Source organism: Manis javanica, chromosome 8, assembly GCF_040802235.1.
Source record: "Manis javanica isolate MJ-LG chromosome 8, MJ_LKY, whole genome shotgun sequence".
NCBI classification, from domain to species: Eukaryota; Metazoa; Chordata; class Mammalia; order Pholidota; family Manidae; genus Manis; species Manis javanica.
The window spans coordinates 91,795,412-91,823,192 of NC_133163.1; the positions used below are offsets into that span (position 1 = coordinate 91,795,412).

The 27,781-nt window shown below is 40.7% G+C and overlaps 1 protein-coding gene and 1 non-coding gene across 6 annotated transcripts in view; one reads left to right on the forward strand and one right to left on the reverse strand.

Moving 5' to 3' along the window:
- The window catches only part of MGA (MAX dimerization protein MGA), a 210,131-nt gene that overhangs the window by 57,247 nt on the left and 125,103 nt on the right, over window positions 1–27,781 (forward strand). The window lies entirely within an intron of this gene.
- LOC118972488 (U6 spliceosomal RNA) lies at window positions 4,248–4,357 on the reverse strand. The gene has a single exon (XR_005061506.1). It is a non-coding gene; the product is annotated as a U6 spliceosomal RNA (small nuclear RNA).

Here is a 27,781-nt window from a genome sequence, read left to right on the forward strand (position 1 = left end):
GATCATTTGGAAATTGTTTAATCCCTACTTCTAATTTAAATGATAATCTTCCCAGGTAGAGGATTCTTAGTTGGAGGTCCTTCTGTTTCATTACATTAAATATATGATGCCATGTCCTTCTGGCATGTAAAGTTTCTGCTGAGAAGCCTGCTGATAGCCTGATGAGGTTTCTTTCCTTTATAATAAATTTTTTCTCTCTCTCTGGCTTCTTTCAGCATTCTCTTCTTATCCTTGATCTTTGCCATCTCAGTTGTTATGTCTAGGTTTTGCCTTCCTTGGGTTCCTTTTGTTAAGGTTTTTCTATAATTATTTACTGAAAGAAACTTTCAATTCTCTTGTCTCCCTCTTCTCCTTTTCTTACCCCTATTGTGTGAATATTGTTTCATTTGGTGTGGTCACACAGCTCTCTTACTATTATTTCTTTTCTAGGGAACCTTTTTTCCCTGTATGTTTTAGTTTTGTTTTGTTCCTGTTCTCTAATTTCCGTCTCATACAGTGTCTCCTCTACCTGTAGTAATCTATTCTTAAATCCCTACATTGTATTTTTCATTTCAGATACTGTATTCTTCAACTTCTAGTGGCTCTTTTTCTATCTCCTTGTTGAAGTCCTCCTTGAGATCTTGAATATTTTTCTGTAGATCCTTTAGCATGTTTATGACTTTTATTTTGAAATCTTTATCAAGAAGATTGGTAATCTCTGTTTCAATTTAGCCCTCTTTCTGGTGTCCTGTACTGTAGTTTTGTTTGGAACATATTCCTGTGTGTCATTTTTTCAGGGTTTCCATGTTTTTTCCTTTGTTTTAGATGGCTCTGCTATGTTTCCTGGCCTGTAGAGCACTAGTTATGTAGGAGACATTCTGTGGTGCCCAGGAGCTCAAGACTTTTTAGTCTTCCCTGTTGTTTCTACTTTGCCGGAGCCCCAGCTGTTGGTGTGCAGTAGGTAGGGCTGCCTTTCTGTCTGTCTTCAATTGTGGTCTGAGTCTGCTGTGCTGGTAGTTTGCTTCAGCCAGCTTTGTGCTCAAACCGTAAGTCTCTGCTGGGTTTGCTGTGGGCAGGGCCACCTTTTGCCTCCCCTGTGCCAATAGCAGGACTGCAGGATTAATGGGGCAGTGGAACTGTTGTGCAGCTCTGGGGTAGGGCTGGTCCCATAGCACCTGGCTTTGACCCCGGGGGAGGAAGGAGCTCTTGGGGATGGCTCTTGCTGATGCTTCCCTGGTTGCTGAGAAAGGTGGGAGAGTCTTCCTCTCCCTGCCAAGCAGCAAAGTGTAATGCTGCTGCTGGTTGGAGTGGGTTGGATAGCAGGAAGTGCACTCAGGGATATGTCTTGGGACTGTGTTGCTGGTGAGGGTGATGGAGTGTCTGGGGCTCCTGAGAGTTCCCAACCTGTTAGGGTAAGGGAGGGCCTGGAAGTATCCTCCATCTGCCCTTTCTCCTGAGGAGAGAGCTCTGTCCAACCCTCCTGGTACCCCTCCTGCTGATGGCAAGTCTTTCAAATTGCCACCTCTGCTTTTGTCTCAGTGGGACCAGTGGAGCTTGCCTGTTCTCCACAAGCAACTGGAGTCTTAGCTTCCCTTAGTGTTCCACCTGTTCCTGGTGTCCAGTCCTGCTAATCACCAGAATCCAACGTAATGTGGGCTCATGCTTCTGGAGAACTCCAGGGCCAGGTGTACAACATTCCTAGACTCCTGTCCCTTCACTGCTGCGTTCCTCTTTCTCTTGTCTGTAGGGTAGGGTTGGGGGAAGGCTTGGGTCTTGCTTGATCGCACCTCTGCACTTTACGGTGAGAGCTTCTCTTCTTCCTCCAGTGTAGGTAGTCTGTTCTTCAGCCTTCAGGTTGTTTTCAGGTTTACCATTTTGTTGAGAGTTTTTATCTCTCCATATGCATTTTGTTGAGAGTGGATATCATGAGTGGATGTTGAATTTTGTCAAATGCCTTTTTAGCATCTGTTGGGATGATCATGTGATTTGTATCCTTTTTGTTAATGTGGTGTATCATTTTGATTGATTTACAAATATTGTGTACCATCCTTGCATTCCCAAAATAAATTCCACTTTTTCCTATGGATAATCCTTTTGATGTATTTTTGAATTTGGTTTGGTAATAATTTGTTGAGGATTTTTCATCTATGTTCATCAGGGGTATTGGTATGCAATTTTCTTTTTTTGGAGTATTTTGTCTGTTTTTTGTATTGCAGGGATGTTGGCCTCATAGAATGAGTTTGGAAGTATTCCCTCCTCTTCTACCTTTTGGAATACTTTCAGAAGGATGGCTATTAGCTCTTCTTTAAATGTTTGGTAGAATTCACCTGTGAAGCCATCTGGTCCTGGAATTTTGTTTTTTGAGAGTTTTTGATTACCAGTTTTTATAATTTTGTTACTTGTAATTAGTCTGTTCAGATTTTCTTTTCCTTTTGGGTCCATCTTGGAAGGTTGCACTTTTCTAGACATTTGTTCATCTCTTCTAGGTTGTCCAATGTATTGGCATGTAACTTTTCATAGTATTCTCTAATAATCTTTAAATTTTTGTGGTATCAGTTGTGATCATTCCTTTTTCATTTCTGATTTTGTTTATTTGTGTATCCTTTCCTTTTTTCTTAATTGTGGCTACGGCTTTGTTTATTTTGTTTATTTTCTCAAAGAGGCAGCTCTTGGTTTCATTGATTTTTTTTTATTATTTTATTTTTATCTGTTTTATTTATTTCTGCTCTAATGTTTATTATGTCTCTCCTCCTACTGACTTTGAGTTTCATTTTTGTTTGTTTTCTAGTTTAGTTAATTTTGAGTTTAGACTGTTTATTTGGGATTGTTCTTGTTTCTTGAGGTAGGTCTGTATTACTTGTAGTTCCCTCTTAGAACTGCTTTTGTGACATCCCACAAATTTTGGACTGTTGAAATTTGTTTTCATTTGTTTCCATACATTGCTTGATTTGTTTTGTTTTGGTCATTGGTCCATTCATTATTTAGAAGCATGCTGTTTAGCCTCCATGTGTTTGTGGGCTTTTTTGTTTTTGCATAATTTATTTCCAGTCTCATATCATTGTGGTCTGAGAAATGGCTTGATAAAATTTCAGTCCTTTTGAATTATTGAGATAGTTTTTGTGGCCTAATATATGACCTATTTTGGAGAATATTCCATGTACACTTGAGAAAAATGTGTATCCTGCTGCGTTTGGGTGGAATGTTTTGTAGATATCTGTTAGTTCCATTTAATCTAATGTGTTGTTCTGTGCCTCTGTTTTCTTATCTATGTTCTCTCTGGTTGATCTGCCCATTGATGTAAGTGGTGTGTTAAAGTCCCCTAATATGAATGAGTTGCAGTCTATTTCTCCCTTTAGTTTTGTTAGTATTTGTTTTACATATAAAGGTGCTCCTATATTGGGTGGATAGATTTTCATTATTGTTATATCCTCTTACAGGTCTGATCCCTTTATTATTATGTAATGTCTTTCCTTGTCTCTTGTTACTTTGTTTTGAAGTCTATTTTGTCTGATATAAGTACTGCTACTCTTGCTTTCCCCCCCCCCCTATTATTTGCATGAAGTATCTTTTTGCATCCCTTCACTTTCAGTCTGTGTATGCCTTTAGGTCTGAAATGAGTCTCTTGTGGGCAGTATACAGATGGGTCTTGTTTCTTTATCTATTCTGCCACTCGTTGTCTTTTTGGTGCATTCAGTCCATTTACATTTAAGGTGATTATTGATAGGTATGTATTTATTGCCATTTTATTGTTTTCTGGTTGTTTTTATAGCTCCTCTTTGTTCCCTTCTTCCTCTCTTTTACTCTTCTTGTTACTTGGTGGTTTTCTTCAGTGTTGTGATTAGATTTCTTTTTTTTTCTTCAATTTTGTGTGTGTGTGTTACAGGCTTTAGGTTTATGGTTACCGTAAGGGTCGTGGATAGTTTTCTAACTATGTAACAATCTATAGTAAGTTAATGATCACTCTGTTTAAGACACGATCTAAAAATATTTCTTTTTATTCTTCTTCCTCCTCCACACTTTATGTATTAGGTATTATAATCTGCATTTTTTGTTTATCCCTTGACTGATTTTGTATATTGTTGATCTTACTTCTTTTGTTTTGTTTTAGTTTCTTACTTGCTTGGTAAGTAATTGGTCTGCTACATTCACTGGGTTTTTTTAACTGGTGAAAACTATTTAGGCTTAAGAACATTTCCATCTAGAGACGTCCCTTGTACATATCCTGTAATGCTGATTTAGTGGTGTTGAATTCCTTCAGATTTCGTTTATAAAATATGAAAAACTTCACAAATTTGCGTGTCATCCTTGCAGAGGGGGAGCCATGCTAATCTTCTCTGTATCATTCCAATTTTAGTATATGTGCTGCCTCGGCAAGCATGGACCAAAGGCTCTTGATAATCCACTGCTGCTATTACTTAATTTATAACACGCTGATGCATATTGTGGTAGGAAGGACCTTGCTATTAGGAGATTGATAATAACTATTAAGTTGTAATCTAGGAAACCATTTAGCTGGGGATGACTGGCTGATTGGCTGATTGTTCACCTAGAGATGTTTTTCTGTGATATGACAACCATTATAAATTATCCAAATATTGCATAATCTCTATGTGGAAGATGTAAGTCATCATTGTCTATTTGTTTCTTGGTTTTTGTGCAGCTAGGAACTCTTCTTGTTTTGATTAAGGGTGTGCTTAATGATGGTCACCTTGCATTTAACCCTTGGCCTCTATCCACTTTCTCTAATCATTGATGCAGATGAAATTTAATGTTATTGGGAAGCCCCCCCTCACTCATTTTAGCAATCCTGTAACATGGTTACTCTGAATGGAAATATTTCCCACTGGTGTTCACCAGATAAAAGATGAATTAAGTAAGTCATACTTTTTGTAAAAGATAGAGTGTTTAATTTTTAATTTTTCTTTAAAAGAAGGATATCATAAATCTCTCTAGAAACATGAAAACTCAAAGCAGTGAACACTAAAAGGAAAACACTAAATGTGTTAATAGGTAATTTTTAAATCTAAGTTTTCTTAAATTAAGCCTAAATCTTTAAATTTAGTTTTTAAATCTAAGAGTCTTAAGGGTTTCCAAAGAGGTCTCATTAATTTGAGTAATTACACACCTCTTGAGGCAGTGTGCAGTGACATTTGGTATCATTCCTTAGATTTATCTAGAGTTGGTGTGTTCAGTGCAGCATTCCTGCCGGCTTCCTGACAGTATTGGTGTAATTACAGGTAGAATATAGTATCCTAGTTTACGAACTTCAAAATAGAAATATAGTGACAAGGAGGTGGGGTCCTTTTAAAGGACTTTGTCTTTTTCACTTTTGTATTGTCTGTGCATAATCACAGAATCTGGCACCTAAAGGGCCTTTAGAAAACATGTGTGGAATGAAACGATCATGAGTGAACACTGCTCTCAAACATTTACTCAATAAAGTGCGAAATGGCTTGTTTATTTTTGGTAGCCCCTTTGTCAGGCATTTAATTTGTCACTCTTCTTTTCTGCTAAATCACTTCAACGTTTTTCTAAATTCCAAAAAATTTGTTGACAGTTTTTGTTGTTGCATTCTTTCCTATTGTCTCTTCTTTTTCTTCCGTTAGTCTTCATTATCATCTTTTACCTTTTAAAAATAATTTTACTGTGTTTTCAAGAATATTAGGGAGGGAAAAACATATGACTTCTCCATTATCCACTTTTGTTCAATTAACATTTTAATATAAACATTTTCTAGTTAACCAACATCCTTCTAAGTGACTGCTTAATACTTAATTGAGAGAACATTCCTTAAACTTTTATGCCCCTGTTGTTGGAAACTTGGGTGTTGCTATTACTGTTTTAATAAACCATGATAAAAATTTTGGGGTATAAAACTTTTTCTAAGTTTCAAGTTCTTTCCTAGGAACAATACATTATATTCTGAGGAGAGGATATGATCATTTAAAAGGTTTTATTATAAAAGTTATATGTGTTCATTGTAGAACATTTAAAGACTAGGGATATTATAAAGAAGAAAACTCAAGTCAGCCTTAATCTTACAATGCTGTGATAACCACTGCTTTAATATTTTGGTGTATTCCTTATAGAGATACTGTATATCTTATCTGTCTGTGTATCTTAGACATTTTAAATCCAGTTGGGTGTGTGTTAGCACTCTTTTCAAAGAGGTTGTACTTTTTAAATTTCCATGAGCAAAGTATTTTAATTCAACTGCATACTTGACAGGAGTAGGTATCATGCATTCATTCATTGTTCACTCAATAAGTAAATCTTTATTTGGAGTGCAACTCTTAACTGCAGTGCCTACAATTAATCTCCTCCCATTTTTTCTTGAATTCAACTAGGCTTTTGCCCCTACTACTCTTTTGGAATTGTACTTAGTGGCCATCTATCTCCACATTGCTAAATCCAGTGGTCATTCCTCATTCCTCATTTCACATGATCTGTCAGCAGCTTTGCCACAGTTGAATATTTCCTTGTTCTTGAAACAGTTTTTCCACTTGCTTCCAGGATGTCACATTCTCCTAGTTCTCTTATCTTAGGGTTTCTGCTTGGTGTATGCTAGTTCCTTCTAAATTCCCTACCTCTAAATGGTAGAATATGCCAGGCCTCACACCTTGGTCATCATTTTTAAAAAAAATCTTCATTTATTTCCTTGGCTCAATTTAGTCACATTGACTTTAAAATTTTTATCTCCTGCTTTGGCCCTTTTTCTGAAATCTGGACTTATATTCAGTTACCTACCCAACATTTTGAGTTAGATGACTAAGGGCATTTCAGATTTCACCTGTCCAAAACTGAGCCTTGGTCTCCTTCTGTCCCCAAACCTCCAGTGCCTCACCCACCCACTGGGCGTGAGCAGTTATTCAGTAGTCATGCTGTGGTCTCCTTACCTTGACTTACTAATTGCCTATGTTAGTATCTACAGAAGTGGCTCAGAATTGGGACATTTAAGCTTTGTGGTTTGGCATACTCAGCAGAAATACGTGGAGATACTCAGGGTCCATGGTAGACATTAGTTACATGCTTCCTTCTCTCCTGATTACCTCTCTGATTTCATTTTCTATTTGCTGTCTATCACTTCTCTCTAGCCCTCATGCCTCCTTGCTGTCCCTCAAACCTTCTGGGAAAGCTCACCTGAAGGCATTTGCCTGAAATATTCTCCCTGATATGCTTTGTCCTTCACCTCTTATTAAGTCTTTAATGTCCTCTTCCCAGTGAAGCTTTAACCACAACTTGTAAACTTGTAACTCTTCCAAGCACTACTAGTCTCCCTTTCCTGTGCTTAATCAGTGTATAACACATATTTGCTTATTTTTGTTTGTCTCTCCTCCCCACCCCCATACTAGAATCTCTTCCAGGGGACAGTGATTTTTAATTTATTTTGTTCATTGTTGTATCTTTTAGTACCTAGAAGAGTATCTGACATATGGTAGGGGTGGCTCTGACTGTAAAGAACATACCATAATATTATTTAAAAACTAATACATAAGGCAAAATACTTTGTGCCCTTCTTTGCTTCTTTGGGCCTGGCAGAATGGCTCCTGCAAAGGGTGGGAGAAGAAGGGCTGTTCTGCCATCACAGAATAGTGACTGGAGAACATACCATTGCTATTCAGAAGCACACCTATGGCTTGGGCTTCAAGAAGCATGCCCTTTGGGCACTCAAAGAGATTTGGGAATTTGCCATAGAGGATATGGGAACTCCTCATCTGTGGTCTCTACACACCAACAGATGTGCACATTGTGACAAGGGTCAACAAAGCTGTCTGAGCCAAAGGAATGAGGAATGTCCCGTATCATAATCTTGTGTGGTTCTCTGGAAAACAGTGAGGGTGGAAAGGTTATCTGTGTACCTGTCACCACTTTAAAAAATCTCCAGAGTCAGTGTGGATGAAAACAAAATTCTGATTGTCAAATGAAGTTATGAAACCACATCCACACAAAAAGCTAACACAATCTTAGATCATGAGTAAAACTAGATCTTAAAATGGTAATTCTTAGTTTGGAGAGTTAAAGGACAGTTTAAAAAATTTTATGAAAGCTATGTGGACTGCCTCATTATTAAAAATAATTAATATGGAACTGCAAATTAAAAACACAATGAGATATCACCTCACTCCAGTTAGGATGGCCAATATCAATAAAATAATCTCCAACAAAAAACAACAAATGCTGGCGAGGATGCGGAGAAAAGGGAACCCTCCTACACTGTTGGTGGGAATGTAAATTAGTTCAACCATTGTAGAAAGCAATATGAAGGTTCCTCAAGAAACTAAAAATAGAAATACCATTTGACCCAGGAATTCCACTCCTAGTTATTTACCCAAAGAAAACAAGATCCCAGTTTCAAAAAGACATATGCACTCTTCTGTTTAGTGCAGCACTTTTTACAATAGCCAAGATATGGAAGCAACCTAAGTGTCCATCAGTAGATGACTTGGATAAAGAAGATGTGGTACATATACACAATTATTCAGCCATAAGAAAATAAAACCTACCATTTGCAACAACATGGATGGAGCTGGAGGTTATTATGCTCAGTGAAATAAGCCAGGTGGAGAAAGACAAGTACCAAATGATTTCACTCATTTGTGGAGTATAACAATGAAGCAAAACTGAAGAAACAAAACAGCAGCAGATTCACAGACTCCAAGAAGAGACTAGTGGTTACCAGAGGGGAGGGGTGAGGGAAGGTGGGTGGGGAGGGAGGGAGAAGGGAATTGAAGGGCATTATGACTGACACACATGGTGTGTGTGGGGTCACAGAGAAGACAGTGTAGCACAGGGAAGACAAGTAATGAGTCTGTGGCATCTTACTATGCTGGTGGACAGTGACTACAATGGGGTGTGTGGGGGACTTGATAATATAGGTGACTGTAGTAACCACAATGTTTTTCATGTGAAACCTTTATAAGAGTGTATATCAATGATATCTTAATTAAGAAAATAATTAATTGGCCTGAATTTAACTTCTTTAATTGGTAGTAATTATGAACATTTTCAGTGGTTTAAAAAGTTTTGTAAATTTTCTGATTTTTCCATTTATTTTTTGTTGTATATTTATGGGTATGCATGTAGTTAAAATATGTATGTATATGTTTTCTTTATTTTCCATGTTGTTTGTCTTAGTTTGCAGAACTTTAAATTTTTTATGCTGTCAAATCTGAGTTTTCATTGTGATTTGTTTCTAAGCTTAGAAAATGGTCTCATCTACCTCTTCTCCTCCTACCTGCCCAGAGAATGATGAATACTCACTTTTGTTCTAGCTTCTTCCTAAAAGAATGAAAGGGTGTGTAGAGACCTTAGAGTTTAGAAAATTGTAGGCATATGGTAAGTGATTAAGGATATGGGAGTTGAAGAGAATGTTCAGAGTGTTTAGCTGAAGAGAGAAGAGGAGGAGGGCATCTCTACAGAGGACCAACATGTAGGTAATTTGCAAAGAATGAGCATTAAGTAAAGGAGATGAAGAAGGAAGTCAGTGGTAGGAGATTAAGGAGAGAAGGACGTAGCAGAGCCCATGGATGAAGCAAGTTTTAGGAAGGGAAGAGTGGTCACTGGTGTGAAATACCTTAGGATAAAGAGTGAAAACTTAGAACTGAAGAATGGTTATGGGATTTGGCCACTAGGAATTCACTGGGGACCTTTAGTAAGGAATGTTTTAGTGGAGAGATCAAAGTATCATACAAGCCCTACATATGTAGACTTTGAGAGTTTATCAGGGAAAGAATGGGTCACAGCTGGTGGGATAGGTAGAGTTGAGGAACTTTTTTTTTAAGTAAGGAATGGAAGAGTTGAACATATTTATAGAATGAAGAGATGTAGCTAATAGAAAGGGAGACATTGTAGATTGGAAAAAGGAGTTAATTGAAGGTTCTGCAAGAGGTTGGGGTTCTAGGCTTAATGGTGGGGATTAGTTTTAGAAAAGAGAAATACGTCTTCCTTTAAGATGGATAGGAATGAGGTAAGAATGGTTGAGGACATGAGTAGGAGAGAGAAGATAAAATTTGGAGGAGATCATGCCTGATTACAACTTTTTAGTATGTGATTTATAATCGATGAACAACTTAAGTTTTAGTTTTCTCACTGTAAAAGAATATTAATGCTTGCCTCGCCTGTTTCATAGCCTTGATGTGAGTTAAAAATGAAACAAGTATATGTTAAAGTGCTTTAGAAACTTAAAATGCTATACAGTTCTATAGGCTTTGGTTAGTAGTCAGGTGTTTAGTAAAGCCATTTTCTTTGTGTAGAGTATATAAAGCTTACTAAATCAGAATGCTCCAAACAAGAAGGTACAAAGGATTCTGGTGTTTTAGAACCATGATGTTTGGGTGCCTTATGTCTCTGAGTCTTTATTTTGTATCTGGAAAGGTTTCTTTACAAGTCAGGAGTGTGTTTTAATAAGTATTGCTGCTGACATTAGCACCGGAAATTATTTAAAACATTGACAATGGGAATAATTAAGGGAAAATGTATGGGAAGAAGTCTACCTAGAAACAAAGTAAAGTGAACTTTCTGTGGTTTAAATTTGGCATGAGACAGCAGGAATTCTACATTCTCATGTGTGGCTTTCGCTAGTTTACTTCTCGTAACTTGAAAACTAAACTTCATATTTACTTTTTTTTTTTTTACAACAGGCTGTTGTTTTGGTTTTATTTAGGCCTTATTGGTGAGGTGAAAACCACTTATTGCAGCATTAACCATTCTAATGTGGCATTTAGCACATTCACAATGTTGTGCGGCCATTGCCTCTGTCGAGTTCGTTTAGTTTGAGAATGAATCGTAAATATTGCTGCACATGGAATTTCAGATATCGCCTCTCCTGAGAGTGATCATGCAAGCAGTTTATCCAAGAAAGTCCACATTTATCTCTGATATCCCAGCATACTGTCCAGTGTCCCATTTCCACAGAAGAAATGAGTCCCCATTGGAATCACAAATAGAAGGTCAGCACATACCTGCCCCATTCCAGATAGAATCCTCCATGTTTCATTATCCACCTGATCTGGTCGGGGATGATGCTTAGCAGGACTCTAACGAGCATGATCAGATCACTCATGGTAGTTTTTGCACTATATACCCAGTATCATTGCCAGACTATGCAACAGATTGTTCAGAGAATGATGACAATGAATGAAAAGATCATGATCTATGTGATATTAACTCTTCCAGTTTAATGCACAATGTCTGCTCATTCTCAATTGCCTAGTGCCACCTTCATATCCTTATTTCTCAGGCTGAGATGAGGGGGTTCATGGTGGGTGGCAGCATGGTATAGTAAACAGAAACTAGCAAGCCCCAGAGTGATGGAGATTTGGGTAAAGGATTCAAATAGGCAAAAAACCCAGAAGGGAGAAACAGTCACAACAATGAGGTGAGGCAGGCAGGTTGAGAAAGCTTTGCACCTGCCTTCTCTGGAGGGCATCCTCAGCACAGTGGAGAAGATGTGGATTTAAGAAATATCAATAAAGAAAAATCTAACACTAGGCTGAGTCCAATGACTACCAGTTCCCCAGTGTTATAAGAGCAGGCAAGAGAGAGCAGCTGTGGGACATCACAGAAGAACTGATGAACTTCAGGAGACCCACACATGGCTATGGAAAAGGTGGCAGCTGTGTGCAGAATTGCATTGAGACCCCCACTGGCCCATGAAGAGGCGGCCATCTGCACACAGGCTCCATGGTTCATGATGATGTCGTATCTGAGCAGGTGGCAGATGGCCATGTAGTGGTCATAGGACATGACCGTGAGTAGCGCTACTTCTGTAGTGGCTGAGAGGAAGAAGAAAAACACCTGTGACATGCATTCCAGAAATGAAATGGTGTTGCTCGTCAGAGAGTTCGTGATGGCTTTGGGGGCAGTGATGGAAATGAGGCAGAGATCCAGAAAGGACAAGTTCTTGAGGAAGAAGTACATCGGGGTGTGTAGCCTAGGGTCCTCGGTGGTGAGTATGATGATGAGCGGGTTCCCCAGGAGGGCTGTCATGTAGATCAGCAGAAAGAGTACAGCATGTAAGATCTGGATCTCCTGGATATCAGAGAACCCCATGAGAGAGAATGTGTTCCCGAAGGTGAAGTTGACCATTTTTTGATGTTTAATCACTTGCTCTACAGTTTTAAGACTAATAAGTTCTCGGAATCTAATGACCAGCATGGTGATGATACTTTAATACACCGTGTTGTTCATCTGAAAGGTGAGAAGTGTAGATATCTGACTAGGGTTGCAAAGTGAGGTAGGAGGCAGAAAAAGATTCAGAGCTAGGATGGTATGACATTTACCAGATTCTCTCAGCTGTAGAACATGATCTTATGCAAAGGTCGCCTGGACAGAGTGCACTCAGAACCAGGAATTCCTGCCCATGCTTCTGAACTCTTTTTAAGGTATTCTCCTTTGATTAAGTAAATACCCTGATGATTAGCGATGTTGAGTATCTCTTCATGTGCCTATTAACTATCTGTATTTCTTGTTTGGAGAAATGTCTGCTCAGGTCTTCATTTGCAGCAACATGGATGGAGCTAGAGGGTACTGTGCCCAGTGAAATAAGCCAGGCAGAGAAAGACAAGCATCAAATGACTTCACTCATCTGTAAAATATGTTTCCAGACCTTGTCGTCGTTGTTCCAAGACTTTTGGGACCCAGTTCCTAACATGTTTAGAAGGGATTTCTGGAGTTTTTATACATTTCTTAAGCTGGCCGTGGCCGCCGATCCAGGAACGCCAGGACTGTCCGTGGACGAGGCTCACTGCTGACCCGCCGGGGTCAGCCTGAGAGGCAGGCATCTGAGCCAGGACTCGCCCGGGGCCGCCCATGTTTACTTTTGATCTCTTAAGTTTGGTTGGTGCTTCAGACTGACTTATGCTTAGCTCTTTTCCACTTTATTTATTTCCTCATGACAGACAGGTATGTTTTTATCAAATGTAGGGAGTCTGTCATGTGTTAGTAAAAAAAAAAAGTTCACATTGTGCTTTTCTTAGCATTCTAGATTCCTTTAGCATTTCCATTATTTTTCCCTTGCTTATAGTCAGTCCTGGGTTTCTATTTATGATTTCTCTATGATGAGAATGACAGAAGAAAGTCATGTCATTGAGCTGATTGTTCCACTACTGATACGTGCTGCTTGGTCTAATTGGGCCCTTGACGTAGTTAATTACCATGAATATTTCATTGGATATTGACTCTTACTCATTCTCCAGGCAGAGAAATGCCTGGTATTGTTTTTTTTTTTTTGTACTCTTACTCATTTATTCAAATATATTTGAGTGTCTAGTATGTGCTGGCCAACTTGCTAATGAGTAGAAAATTTTAAGAGGGAGACAGTAACAGTGTCAAATATCAAATACAGTACATTGGTACAGAAAAATAAAGACAGAACAAGTGTTCATTTGATTTCGTGATGAAGAAGTTGTGGTGACAGAGCAGTTTCAGTAGGCGTTTAAGAATGGAATCCCCCTTACAGTTGGTGGCAGAGTAAATGGTAGGTGATAAAGGAAAAAGGGAGAGGACAGAGAGGGGAGGAGGAGGGAGTGAGGGAGTGAAAGAGGAAATAATGGAGAAGTGAAAGGTAGAAAAGGGAAAGAAGAGAAGAGAGGGAGAGTTGGGAAGGAGGAAGAGAATAAGAAGGGGGAAGAGGGAAAGAGGGAGGGAAGAAGAACGAGAAAAAGAGAATAACATCTCTTTGATGAAGGTTTGCTGAGAAGAGGAAGAAGCGACTGGGTGGGAACCAGGAAAGGACTTTCTTTTTAGGTTTAGGTTAAACCTGACCTTGTACATGTGCTGAGGGGTTAAATGTGCTAATAGGGGAAGAGAGGTTGGAGATTGAAGATGTGGTATGGCTGATAGAACAGGTGTTGAAGGAGATAGGAAGTGGGTGGGAGTCACAGTGTGGGTCAAGGGTCTAGGTGGATGGGCTGGCTCTGAACAGAATGAAGGATGCCTGAAATAATAGGTAAAGAGAGGTATGAATATAGATAAGGTTATAGGTAGGAATATGGGGTGGAGGGAGGGTGTGCCTGATAACTTATCTCTGTAAGATTAGAAGCAAGGTTATTGGTTCTGAGTGAAGGTCCTGGGCAGGAGATGATGACGGGGGGGGGGGGGGGGGGGGGTGTGTTGAGTTGAAAAAATGATTACAAGAGTTGTTGAGGGGAATAAAAGAGGGAGTTTACCAATTTTATTTTAAAGGACTAAAGTTAGAGACTTCATAGTAGTATCAGTGTGTCAAGTGTGGTTGTTCTTTGTAGAGTAGCTCAGTTTTCAGAAGCAATGTTGACCTAGAGCTGTGGTTTTGTGGTTGGGTTCAGAGAAAGGGGTGCAAATCTGAAGTTACTGCTAAGAGATTTAAATATCCTCCCATAGGATCCAGGTTTGGGGAAATGGGAGGAGTCAAGGGATAGGAGGTTTCTGTAAAATCATAGAGTAAGTATGACCAGAGTAAGATTTTTGTCAGCTATTTGAATAATTGAGGAAGGACATTTTCAAATGATGACAAGATGCAGAGTAAAGAATTGAGGAATGTGTGCCTAAAGTAGAGTTGAGCTTACCAGTCTGTGAATTCTGATGTACAGTAATTTGATGGGTCATCTTCACCTACCATTTACTCTGGTAGTAAATGGGCATTGAAATCTCCCAGAATTTTTATAAGAGACTGAGTAGTAAAGAAGACTATGAACTAGGTTCCCAGGTCTTCTGTGAATGAGGAGGTATGACTTAAGGGATCAGAAGGTTCTAGGAAAAAATAGATTTTGAAGGTGGATCATAAAGGGGGATGATCATGATCTAGAAGCTGCAGTAGAAAGGCACGTGAATGCCAATCACTTCTGGCTCTGGGAAGGCATGGACTATAGTAAAGAGAGTGAATTCAAAATCTTTAGGGGGGAGTCAGGTTTAAGTCAAGGTAAACAAATGGAAGGAGCATTGTTCAAAAAGATTGAAGAAGACGGGGGTTCAGTAACAAGTGAATGGTTATTCTCTTGGGCATAATGGAAAAGATTTGGGTAGTGACAGTATAGAAGAAACCACGGCTGAGGACATTTAGACAAGAAAGGTAGATCATAGTAGGGATATTACTGCCTTTGTATGTTGGAAGTTACTGATTGGGCTCAATTGTCTAAACTTTGACACAAGTTATTTTGGTACTGAAACTGGTTTAAAGTCCCAGATAGTATGTGAGTTGATCTCAAAGAGGTGGTAAAGGCTTTTTATAAAGTTAATAGCAAGGGCAACAAAAGACATATTCTGGATGAGAGATTGAAGTCCTCAGCAGAGTTGAAGTCCCTTTTTAGGTAAAGGCTCCTAGGAGGAATGTGATCAAGGGCTGGTTGTGTCCATGTACTCTCATGATGCTTGTAGGAATGCTGTGTAAATCCATGTTGGGGGGATGTGGTGGTAAGGATCATTTTAGAATAGAATGATTATCAGCTTAAGCATTGAATGGCTTGTGTATATCAACTAGAAACAAATGACTTACTTATGTTAAAATGTTGGGATATGGTTTAATTTTTTATTTTAAAATGTGCTAGAATTCTTGTAAAAAAATTAGAGAGAAATATGAACTATTACGGATTTTAGGGGAGCTTCTATATTGTTTTAAAATCTTGTTGCAGGTAACAGAAAGCCCAACCCAAATTAGTTTAAAAAGAGAGTATTCTGTCTTACATTACTGAAAATCTAGGGAAAGCACTGGCTTCAGACATAGATTTTGTAGTTTAAATGATGTCACCAGGACATAGTCTGTTACCTTGTATGAATTCAGATCTGCTGTCCACTGTGTGTTGATGTGATCTTTAGGTTTTTTGTGGCAGCAGATGGCTGAAATAACTCCAATTGCTGTCCTTCCAATTTAAGTGCATGTGGGTAAAATTGTAACATTTCCAGAATATCTCGCCTGGCTTTGGTGCATTTGCATATCCTCAAGGGTGGAGAGACGTTCATCTCCATGTGAATGGATAATTACTTGGGCAACGAGGACGTGTCTGAACCTGAGAGGTTAAGGGGAGGGGCTTGCTTGCTTCCTGGCTTCTGCCGGAGCAGGGGGAGAGAGAGATGGCGCTGGACTGCAGTTTGTAAGCAATAAACATGTTGTAAATTTTATTTTTCCCATTGACTGATTTCAGTTTTTAGAGGTATTTTGACCCAGGATTTTGCCTCCCTGGACTTAAATCTGGCGGAAGTTGGCAGGATTCCTCTGAACCTGAAATCTGTCATAATGAGTGCAACCTTTGGAAGGGCTGCCCTGAGAAATGGTGGGGAAATGCCTGGAAGCCCCCCTGTGGATGGTGGAGAGGCCTCAATGGATGCAACAGCAAAGGGTGCAGCTTCACCTGTTATTATTCCCCCAGCTGTGGTGCTTCCAATTTGGGAACCCCTAGTGGGGAATTGGTCTGGGTAAAGTACCTCTTAGAGGGGTGGGGCCTTCTCCAGAACTGGGGAAGGGTGGAAACACCAGAAGCTGCGGAGTTAGCCCTCCATGAGTTGGAAGACTGCTTGGAGACCTTAGAGGGCTGTGTAGTGGCTGGCATTGTAGGGTCTCTTCATCCAGATAGTGGAAAATATTATACAGGAGAAAGAGGATTATCAAGAGGGTTAGTGAGGAGAGAGAGGGACTTAGGTGGGAGAGAGACACACTTCAGCATCGTTTGGAAGAGCTGGGTGAAAACCTATGGGATGTTATTAAAGAAGAGAGACAGTTACTGAAAGACAGGTCACACTCCTAGAAGACTCCTTAGCGGCAAGTGGGGAGGCATCAGGAAAAGCCGTGTTGCAGGAGGCTGTGGGGGAGGGGAAGGAAAGAGTAGTGCCTTCAGCCCTGGAAATGGTGGAGAAGCCCGAGCGAGAAGAGGAGGAGGAGGGGCCATTGGCAGATCTGCTACCTAGGCCACCGCGGGAGGTACCATCTTCTGTTTTAAAGACCCACTCAGCTGTAATTAAGAAAATAAAAAGGAAACAACTGTGGGCTCCTTAGGAGGAGGAGCAGCCCCCTCCCCAGGTTGTGGACCACTCAGTGCTCCACCCCAATACCCACGATGCCCTGGTGGAACATGAGCGTCCAGTATAGGCAGAGGCCATCGAAACCTCTGTCTACACTGCTTTTACGTCTCAGGGATGTGGGGGTGGAAAACATTGTTATGTCAGGTACTGAGATGAGTAGAATGGCTTCCCTGATGACTCACCCTTCCCTCCAGCAGCAGTTGCAAAATGCCCATCACGCCTCAGGGAATCAGACACTCCTGGAATGGCTGACAGCTGCCATAAGGGTAGTTTGGCCTAATCAGGGTGATTTACCATATTTTTCCAGTAGTTGGAAAACATATGCAGAGCTCCAACAGGTACTGCGGGAACTGGGTATGAAAAACATCATCTATAATGTGGACCCCCAGGACCCTGATGAGAGGTGTTCACTCAAAGAATGAGAAACCTGGTGCTGCATTCAGCTCTCACATCTCTCTTTGGGTCCCTAGTGAATACTCTTGCCCCCCCCACCTAGGGCACCCCATAGCTGAGGCTACTCATACTTTAGCAGATCTGGGGGAAGTTGAAATAATAAGGGCATGGAGGGAAGTACAGGCCATGACTGAAAGAAGTGCAGAAGGCCCCATGAAGGTCTCGAGGATCCAGATGTGGGTGGATTTGATAAAGGCCAGGGTAGTGAAAGAAAAACTCGATGGGAATCCCAATAGAATATTATTAGAACTGTGGCACCAATTAGAGCCAGAGCAGCAGTTCCAGCCTCTGAGGTCCAGGACACAGAAACCAGAGTCAAGGCCTCATGCCCGGCCTGTGTCCCTGCAAAACTTCATGGGAGACAGTGCTTAGGATTCGCCCGAGCCCTCACCTCCACAGAATGATTGGGCATTGTGATTCGATTGAGGGGTGGGGGGTCGAAGTCCCCACTTTGGGGGACATTGGGGAGACCAGAGGCCACATGCAGAATTAGCAATTCATTGGTCCGCCTGTGAATGTACAACATGTCCTGGCTCTGGTGAACACAGGATCTGAGTGTTTTTTGATTCGTGGCAACCCTGAACATTTTCCTGGGACCCCTGCTATGATAGATGGCTATGGGGGTAAGGCAATTAGAATGAAGAAAGCCCAAATCCCATTGGGAATGGGGCATTTACCCCCAAAGGAGTGTACTGTGTACATTTCTCCCATCCCTGAATATATTTTTGGGTAGATATCCTACAGGGCCTGTGGTTACAGACCACTGCAGGGGAGTTCAGACTGAGGGTATGTGTGGTAAAGGCAGTTCTGAGGGAACATGCTAAGTACCCACCTGTATGTAGCTCTGCCTGTACCTCAGCAGGTGACAAATACTAAGCAGTATTAATTGGAGAAACTCTACATGAGTTGGATAGGGTGGGCATCATAAAGCCCACTCATAGTCCTTTTAATTCTCCAGTGTGGCATGGCCAGTGAGAAAGCCAGACGGCTCCTGGTGTATGACTGTAGACTACAGGAAATTGAATAAAGTCACACCCCCTTTGCATGCTGCTGTTCCTCTATAGCAGATATTCCATACACCCTCAGCCATGAACTGGGAATGTATCATTATGTAGTAGACCTTGCTAATGCTTTCTTCTCTATTGACATAGCACAGGAAAGTCAGGAACAGTTTGCCTTCATGTGGGAAGGCTGACAGTGGACATTCACTATCCTTCCACAGGGATACCTCCACAGTCCCACCATCTGTCATGGGCTTGTAGCCCAGGACTTGGCCACATGGAAGAAACCGCAAACAGTGAGCTTCTATCACTACATTGATGATATTATGCTCGCATCTGATTCTCTTTCAGATTTAGAAGGGGCAGTTCCTAGACTGTTGCAACATCTACAGGAAAAAGGATGGGCTGTGAACAGCACCAAGGTTCAGGGACCCAGTTTGTCTGTGAAATTCTTGGTTGTCTGGTTGGATAAGACTAAAGTTGTTCCTGAAGCAGTCATAGACAAGGTCCAGGCTTTCCCCACCCCTATCACTATGGCAGTATTACAAGAGTTTTTGGGTCTTTTGGACCACTGGAGAGAGTTTATCCCACACTTGGCACAAATTCTGAAGCCCTTATACGAAAGGGCATCAGGTGGGACTGGGATGAGACATGTGCAGCTGCTTTTACTGCTGCCAAGCGGACAGGTAAGGCCACATAGGCTTTGAATGTAATGGACTCATCAAAGTCCTGTGAACTAGATTTTCGTGTAACCGAAGATGGTTATGGATGGGGTCTTTGGCAGTGGCTTGAATGGACACGGCAACCTATCGGATTTTGGTCACAACTATGGAATGGAGTAGAGGTCTGGTACACCTTGATAGAGAAGCAACTGGGTGCTGTGTACCACACCTTCCTGGCTACGGAGCCCATCACCAGAACAGCTCCAACCAAGGTAATAACCACCTATCTGATCACGGGGTGGGTGTGAGACTGGACACAAAAGCCATGGAGTGGTGTGGCACAGACACCTACACTGGCCAAATGGGGCGCATATTTACATCAGTGCAGCGCCCTCTCTACTAGCCCCTTAAGTGGAGAACTCCAATGCTTATTGGGGCCCGTGACCTATACCAGTGGAAAGCAGGAAGAACTTGCTTTTCAGCCCTTGGTAGCCAAGACTCCTTATCAGGAGGGAAAAGCCCCTATACCTGAAGATGCTTGGTACACAGACAACACTAGTTGTGGGCAGCCCCCAAAGTGGAGGGCTGTGGCTTTCCATCCTAAGACTGAGACAATATGGATGGAGGATGGAGAGGGGAAGAGCAGTCAGTGGGCTGAGTTGTGGGCAGTATGGCTTATGATCACCCAGGAGCCCTCCTGTATAGTTGTCTGCACTGACAGCTGGGCCATCTTTCGGGGCTTGACCCTGTGGCTACTGACATGGTACCATGCCAACTGGATGGTTGGTCACCAGCCCCTTTGGGGGCAAGAGTTGTGGCAAGACCTATGGGCCTCTTGTCAGACTAAGACGGTTACTGTATACCATGTGACTGGCCATTTGCCTTTGGCATCCTCAGGGAATGCTGAAGCCCACACATTGGCCCAGGTGTGCTGGCTAAAAGGAAAGCCTGCCTCTGATGTGGCCCAATGGCTGCACCAGCGTTTGTTGCACATGGGGCAAAAGACAATGTGGGCTGTAGCCTATAGGTGGGGCTTGCCATTAACTTCTGAAGAAGTCAGCAGAGCCCAGGAGTGCCTTGTGTGCTCTAAGAGGGAGTTATACCGAGTCCCACAGCAACATGGGACAATAGTAAGGGGGCCAATACCCCTTGTCAGGTGGCAAATAGATTATATTGGGCCTCTGCCCATATCAGAAGGATATTGGTATCCCATGACTTGTGTGGACACGGCTACTGGACTATTGATTGCTTTTCATGCACATCATGCAGAGCAGCAAACCACCAAGAGGGGCCTGGAGTGTCTCTTTGCAGCCTATGGCCGGCCGCTGGTGATTGAGAGCGATCAAGGCACCCACTTTACTGGACATGCGTTACAAGAATGGGTGCAGCAATTAGGAATAAAGTGGAAATTTCATGTACCATATAATCCTACCAGGGCAGGCACGATAGAGAGGTACAACAGTTTGTTGAAATGTGGCCTGAAGTCAGACACCCAATAGTCTATGGGGGTTGGTCAGTTCGCCTATGGACAGTGCTGCGGCATTTGAATGAGAAGCCATGTAAAGGAGCTTTGAGCTCTGTGGATATGCTCACACACCTTGCTGCCTCTCCTACACAATTATACGTCCAAACCGAAGAAGAGTTATTGAAGCCAGAATATAGCCGGCAGAGCAACATGTTGCTGCCAGCCCCTACTGCATTAAGCCTTGGAGACACTGTTAAATGGACCTGGCCCTGGACATTTCAACACGTGGACCAGTGATGGTTGGCCCTTCTAGCACCTTGGGGGAAAGGCCTGGAAGCTGGCCTCCTGTGTATTCCTGGAATAACAGCTGAATGGCCCCCAAGGTCATGGTAGTGTACCCAAAACGTCCAGGAGGTGACATCATCTTTGGGGAAGTTTTGTTTTATCTTTATGGCCAGTGCATGTACCTCCCGTAGCCCTATTTATTGACCCATCTGTAACTCCCACAGGGAGGGGTGTGAAAGTCTGGTATACTAGATCAGGATGAGATCCCATTCCTGCCACTGTTTTATCACAGGACCACTCTCTTGCATGTATCTTACCTCATGGACAAGATTTGCCTATGCTGGTGTCATTAAAACATGTATTTTACTGCCCTTAAGGTTTTCTCCTACAGTCCTTGTAGCCTGAATGCGCCCCCTGGCTGCAGCTGCCGCATGATGATTGCTCTGAACCCTCAGCTACTGCCTGCCTATGAAATGGACGAGCTATGGACTTAATCTGCATTAATACTTTGAACCTAGCTGAATCCTCCTGCTTGAGGATTGTCATGATTTTATTGCTGTTGCTATTGTTATGTCATTAGTCTGGTTACAGTGTTCCAGTTTTCTCCCCCAGGGACCATTGCAGAAGAGGGGGAACTAGTGAATTGTAAGCAAGATTTCTGGAGGGGTGGCTTGTGGGTAAAATTGTAACATTTCCAGAATGTCTTGCCTGGCTTTGGTGCATTTGCATATACTCAGGGTGTGGAGAGAAGTTCATCTCCATGCGAATGGGCAATTACCTGGGCAACCAGGGGTGTGTCTGAACCTGAGCTGTTAAAGGGAGGGGCTTGCTGGCTTGCTGGTTTCTTCTGGAGCACAGGGTGGTGGGGAGGGGAGAGAAGGTGCTGGACTGCAGTTTGTAAGCAGTAAACGGATTTTAAACTTTATTTCTCCCTTTGACTGATTTCCGTTTTTAGAGCTATTTTGCCCTGGGATTTTGCCTCCCCAGACTTACAGTGCAGTAGGAAGAACTTCTCTTCAGCAACTTGGAAGTCCTGAGCTTCACTGTCATTGACCAGATGAGCCATTTGTCCATCTTTGATCCCGTGTGAGTGAGCGGGGTGTAATGCCATGATTGGCATGTATCTGGTTCACTAGTAGTTACAGGTTAGGATCAGTATCTCTCCCACTGCTTTAGATACCTTCATGTAGAGAGGAAGTCTTATATTTCCAAATTTTACTCTGTGTCTAGATTGCTTCTGTCTTAGAACAATTTAGATATTTGAGATTTTGTTTATTTAGTTTTTCTATAGCAAATGCAGTGAGTACTGAGCTTCATAAAAGGCCCAGGTCCAGATGTTTTTGGCAACTCTAAGCTGAATAAATGTAGTCTTACTTTCAAAGAGGCAACTGCTTAGAAGGGTTATTAGTGTATATTAGGTAACAGAGATGCTTGGGTTTCTTTAATTGATGTTCATTTTTGTGAGTCCACATGGTAAAAGGGAGCCTGAAATTCCACAGTAATCTAGGGCAAACTGTGGATCTAGGCCTCAGGGAGACTGGGAAGTACTTAGGGAACTGAAAGGATCCATTGAAGATTAGAGACTGTTTTCTTATAGCCTTTTCAGCATGAGAATTTGTCATTCTCCCCTGCATTGGGGTTTCTTAATGTCTTTATCTGGTTTCTGGTTATGCCATTCATCAGTATTTGTTGTTTCTTGTCTTTTGGTTAGTGGGCATTCTAACTGGTGTGAGGTGATATCTCATTGTGGGTTTAATTTGAATTTTCCTAATGATGAGCAATGTGGAGCATCTTTTCATGTCCTTGTTGGCCATTTGTATTTCTTCTTTAGAGAAATGTCTGTTCAGGTCTTCTGCCCATTTTTTGATCGAGTTATTTGTTTTTTGGGTGTTAAGGTATGTGGTTCTTTATATATTTTGGATGTTAACCTCTTATCAGATGAGTCATGTACAAGTATATTCTTCCATACTGAAGGATGCCTTTATGTTCTGCTGACAGTGTCCTTTGCTGTACTGTACAGAAGCTTTTTAGTTTGATATAGTCTCACTTGTTCATTTTTAATTTTGTTTCCCTTGCCTGAGGAGATGTGTCTGGTAAAAAATTGCTCATACTTACATTCAAGAGATTTTTGCCTATGTTTTAAGAGTTTTATGGTTTCATGACTTACATTCAGGTCTTTGATCCATTTTAAGTTTATTTTGTGTATGGAGTTAGTAATCCAGTTTCATTCTCTTACATGTAGTTATCCACTTTTGTGAGCACCAGTTGTTGAAAAGGCTGTCTTTTCCCCATTGTATATCCATGGCTCCTTTATCATATATTAATCCTATATGCTTGGGTTTCTATGTGGGTTCTCTGTTATGTTCCATTGGTCTATGGGTCTGTTCTGCCAGTACCAAATTGTTTTGATTACTGTAGCTTTGTAGTAGAGCTTGAAGTCTGGGTATGTAATCCCCCCAGCTTTGTTCTTCTTTCTCAGGATTGCTTTGGCTATTCAGGGTCTTTTGTGGTTCCATATGAATTTTAGAACTATTTGTTGTAGTTCACTGAAGAATGCTGCTGATATTTTGATAGGGATTGCATTGAATCTGTAGATTGCTTTGGATGAGATGGCCATTTTGACAGTATTAAGTGTTCCTAACCATGAGCATAGGATAGATTTCCATTTTTTTGGTGTCTTCTTTAATTTCTCTCATGAGTGTCTTGTAGTTTTCAGGGTATAGGTCTTTCACCTCCTTGGTTAAGTTTATTCCTAGGTATTTTATTCTTTTTGATGCAATTGTGAATGGAATTGTCTTCCTGATTTCTCTTCTAATTCATCATTAGTATATAGGAATGCAACAGATTTCTGTGTTGATTTTGTATCCTATAGCTTTGCTGAATTCAGTTATTAGTTCTAGTAGTTTTGGGGTGGATTCTTTAGGGTTTTCTATGTACAATATCATGTTATCTGCGAACAGTGACAGTTTAACTTCTTCCTTACCAATCTGGTTGCCTTTTATTTCTTTGTGTTGTCTGATTGTCATGGCTAGGACCTCCAGTACTATGTTGAATAGAAGTGGGGCCATTGAGCATCCTTGTCATGTTCCTGATCTTAGAGGAAAGGCTTTCAGCTCTTTGCTATTAAGTATGATGTTGGCTGTGCATTTGTCGTATATGGCCTTTATTATGTTGAGGTATGTATCCTCTATATCCATTTTGTTGAGAGTTTTTATTATGAATCGGTGTTGAATTTTGTTGAATGCTTTTTCAGCATTTATGTAGATGATTGTGTGGTTTTTATCCTTTTTGTTAATGTGGTGTATGATATTCATTGATTTATGAATATTGTGCCATCCTTGCATCCCTGGAACACACCACACTTGGTCATGATGAATGATCTTTTTGACGTATTTTTGGATTGGGTGTGCTAATATTTTGTTGAGGACTTTTGCATCTGTGTTCATCAGGGATATTAGTCTATAATTTTCTTTTGTTATGATGTCTTTGTCTGGTTTTGGTACTAGAGAGATGCTGGCCTCAAAGAATGAGTTTTGAAGTATTCCCTCCTCTTCTACTTTTTGGAATGCTTTAAGAAGGATGGGTATTAGCTCTTCTTTAAATGTTTGGTAGAATTTGGCTGTGAAGCGGTCTGTATGTTGAATTTTGTTTTGGGGGTGTGTTTTGATTACCTGTTCAATTTCATTGCTGGTAATTGGGTCTGTTCAGATTTTCTGTTTCTTCCTGTGTCAGTCTGTGAAGGTTGTACTTTTCTAGGAAGTTGTCCATTTCTTCTGGACAATAAAAGTTGTCCAATTTATTGGCATACAATTTTTCATAGTATTTGCTGATAATTTTTTTTTTATTTCTGCAGTACCGGTTGTGATTATTCCTTCTTCGTTTCTGATTTCTGTTGCCTTTTTGATGATGACCATTCTAATAAGCCTGAGTGACTATCTGTGGGAATTGGCATCTTGCATATTGCATTAACTCTTGATAGCATGGGATGTGTTATGCAACTTGACATTACTTGTGACCCAAACCATGTTAGTTTTCATTGAAATAACTTTGTTGCAATATAAGTTTTGTGTATATTCACTGTTTTACCTTTGATTTTATGTTGAATTCATTAAGGAACATTATCAAATCTGTAGGAAAAGCTTATTTCCAAACCTATTCAGTGTTTAATAATAGTGGTTGAGGGTGATTCTTATTCAGAATTTCAGCTCAAAAGACTTGGAATAAAACTTTACTACTGCTCAGCCTATTAACTTATTAGTGGTAGGGCAAATCAGGATATTCAACTTCCATTTCTGAAAATGTTCATGAAATGAAAGAAGGCTAAGTACAGAGTGAAATAAATCATTGACAGTAATGGTTGACAGGCTTTAAACTCTAAATCTTAAGAAGTTTTGTAAATCTAAGTTTTCTTCTGCTCACGTGTTTATTTCTTGTTGCTGCTGCTTATTTATTTATTTTTGTTATCATTAATCTACAATTACATGAAGAACATTATGTTTACTAGGCTCCCCCCTTCACCAAGTCCCTCCACGACCCCATTACAGTTACTGCCCATCAGAGTAGTAAGATGCTGTAGAATCACTACTTGTCTTCACTGTGTTGCACAGCCCCCCCATGCCCCCCCCATATTATACATGCTAATTGTAATGCCCCCTTTCTCCCCCACCCTTGTCCCTCCCTTCCAACCCATCCTCCCTACTCCCTTTCCCCTTGGTAACTGTTAGTCCATTCTTGGGTTCTGTGTTTCTGCTGCTGTTTTGTTCCTTCAGTTTTTCTTTGTTCTTATACTCCATATATGAGTGAAATCATTTGGTACTTGTCTTTCTCTGCCTGGCTTATTTCACTGAGAATAATACCCTCTAGCTCCATCCATGTTGTTGCAAATGGTAGGATTTGTTTTCTTCTTATGGCTGAATGATATTCCATTGTGTATATGTACCACATCTTCTTTATCCATTCATCTACTGATGGACACTTAGGTTGCTTCCATTTCTTGGCTATTGTAAATAGTGCTGCGATAAACATAGGGGTGCATCTGTCTTTTTCAACCTGGAGTGCTGCATTCTTAGGGTAAATTCCTAGAAGTGGAATTCCTGGGTCAAATGGTATGTCTATTTTGAGCTTTTTGAAGCACCTCCATACTGCTTTCCATAATGGTTGAACTAATTTACATTCCCACCAGCAGTGTGTAGGAGGGTTCCCCTTTCTCCACAACCTAGCCAACATTTGTTGTTGTTTGTCTTTTGCATGGTGGTGATCCTTACTGGTGTGAGGCGATACCTCATTGTGGTTTTAATTTGCATTTCTCTGATGACTAGTGATGTGGAGCATCTTTTCATGTGTCTGTTGGTCATCTGAATTTCTTCTTTGGAGAAGTGTCTGTTCAGCTCCTCTGCCCATTGTCTAATTGGATTATTTGCTTTTTGTTTGTTGAGGTGTGTGAGCTCTTTATATATTTTGGATGTCAACCCTTTATCGAATCTGTCATTTATGAATATATTCTCCCATACTGTAGGGTACCTTTTAGTTTTATTGATGGTGTCCTTTGCTGTACAGAAGCTTTTCAGCTTTATATAGTCCCACTTGTTCATTTTTGCTTTTGTTTCCCTTGCCTGGGGAGATATGTCCATGAAGAACTTGCTCATGTTTATGTCCAAGAGATTTTTGCCTAATATTTTTTTCTAGGAGTTTTATGGTTTCATGACTTACTTTCAGGTCTTTGATCCATTTTGAATTTACTTTTGTGTATGGGGTTAGACAGTGATCCAGTTTCATTCTCTTACATGTAGCTGTCCAGTTTTGCCAGCACCATCTATCTGTTGAAGAGACTGTCTTCCCCATTGTATGTCCATGGCTCCTTTATCATATATTAATTGACCATATATGTTTGGGTTAATGTCTGGAGTCTCTATTCTGTTCCACTGGTCTGTGGCTCTGTTCTTGTGCCAGTACCAAACTGTCTTGATTACTGTGGCTTTGTAGTAGAGCTTGAAGTTGGGGAGTGAGATCCCCCCCACTTTATTCTTCCTTCTCAGGATTGCTTTAGGTATTCGTGTCTTTGGTGTTTCCATATGAATTTTTGAACTATTTGTTCCAGTTCGTTGAAAAATGTTGTTGGTAATTTGATAGGGATTGCATCAAATCTTTATATTGCTTTGGGCAGGATGGCTATTTGGACAATATTAATTCTTCCTAGCCAAGAGCATGGGATGAGTTTCCATTTGTTAGTGTCCTCTTTAATTTCTCTTAAGAGTGTCTTATAGTTCTCATGGTATAGGTCTTTCACTTTCTTGGTTAGGTTTATTCCTAGGTATTTTAATCTTTTTGATGCTATTGTGAATGGAATTATTTTCCTGATTTATCTTTCTATTAGTTCATTGTTAGTGGATAGGAAAGCCACAGATTTCTGTGTGTTTATTTTGTATCCTGGAACTTTGCTGTATTCTGATATCAGTTCTAGTATTTTTGGAGTGGAGTGTTTAGTGTTTTTTATGTACAATATCATGTCATCTGCAAATAGTGACAGTTTAACTTCTTCTTTACCAATTTGTATTGGTTGTGTTTCTTTGTTTTGTCCAATTGCTGTGGCTAGGACCTCCAGTATTATGTTGAATAACAGTGGGGAGAGTGGGCATCCCTGTCTTATTCCTGATCTCAGAGGAAAAGCTTTCAGCTTCTCACTGTTCACTATGATGTTGGCTGTGGGCTTATCATATATGGCCTTTATTATGTTGAGGTACTTGCCCTGTATACGCATTTTGCTGATAGTTTTTATCATTAATGGATGTGGAATTTTGTCGAATGCTTTGTCAGCATGTATGGAGATGGTCATGTGGTTTTTGTCTTTCTTTTTGTTAGTGTGGTGGATAATGTTGATGGATTTTCGAATGTTATACCATCCTTGCATCCCTGGGATGAATCGCATTTGGTCATGATGTATGATCCTT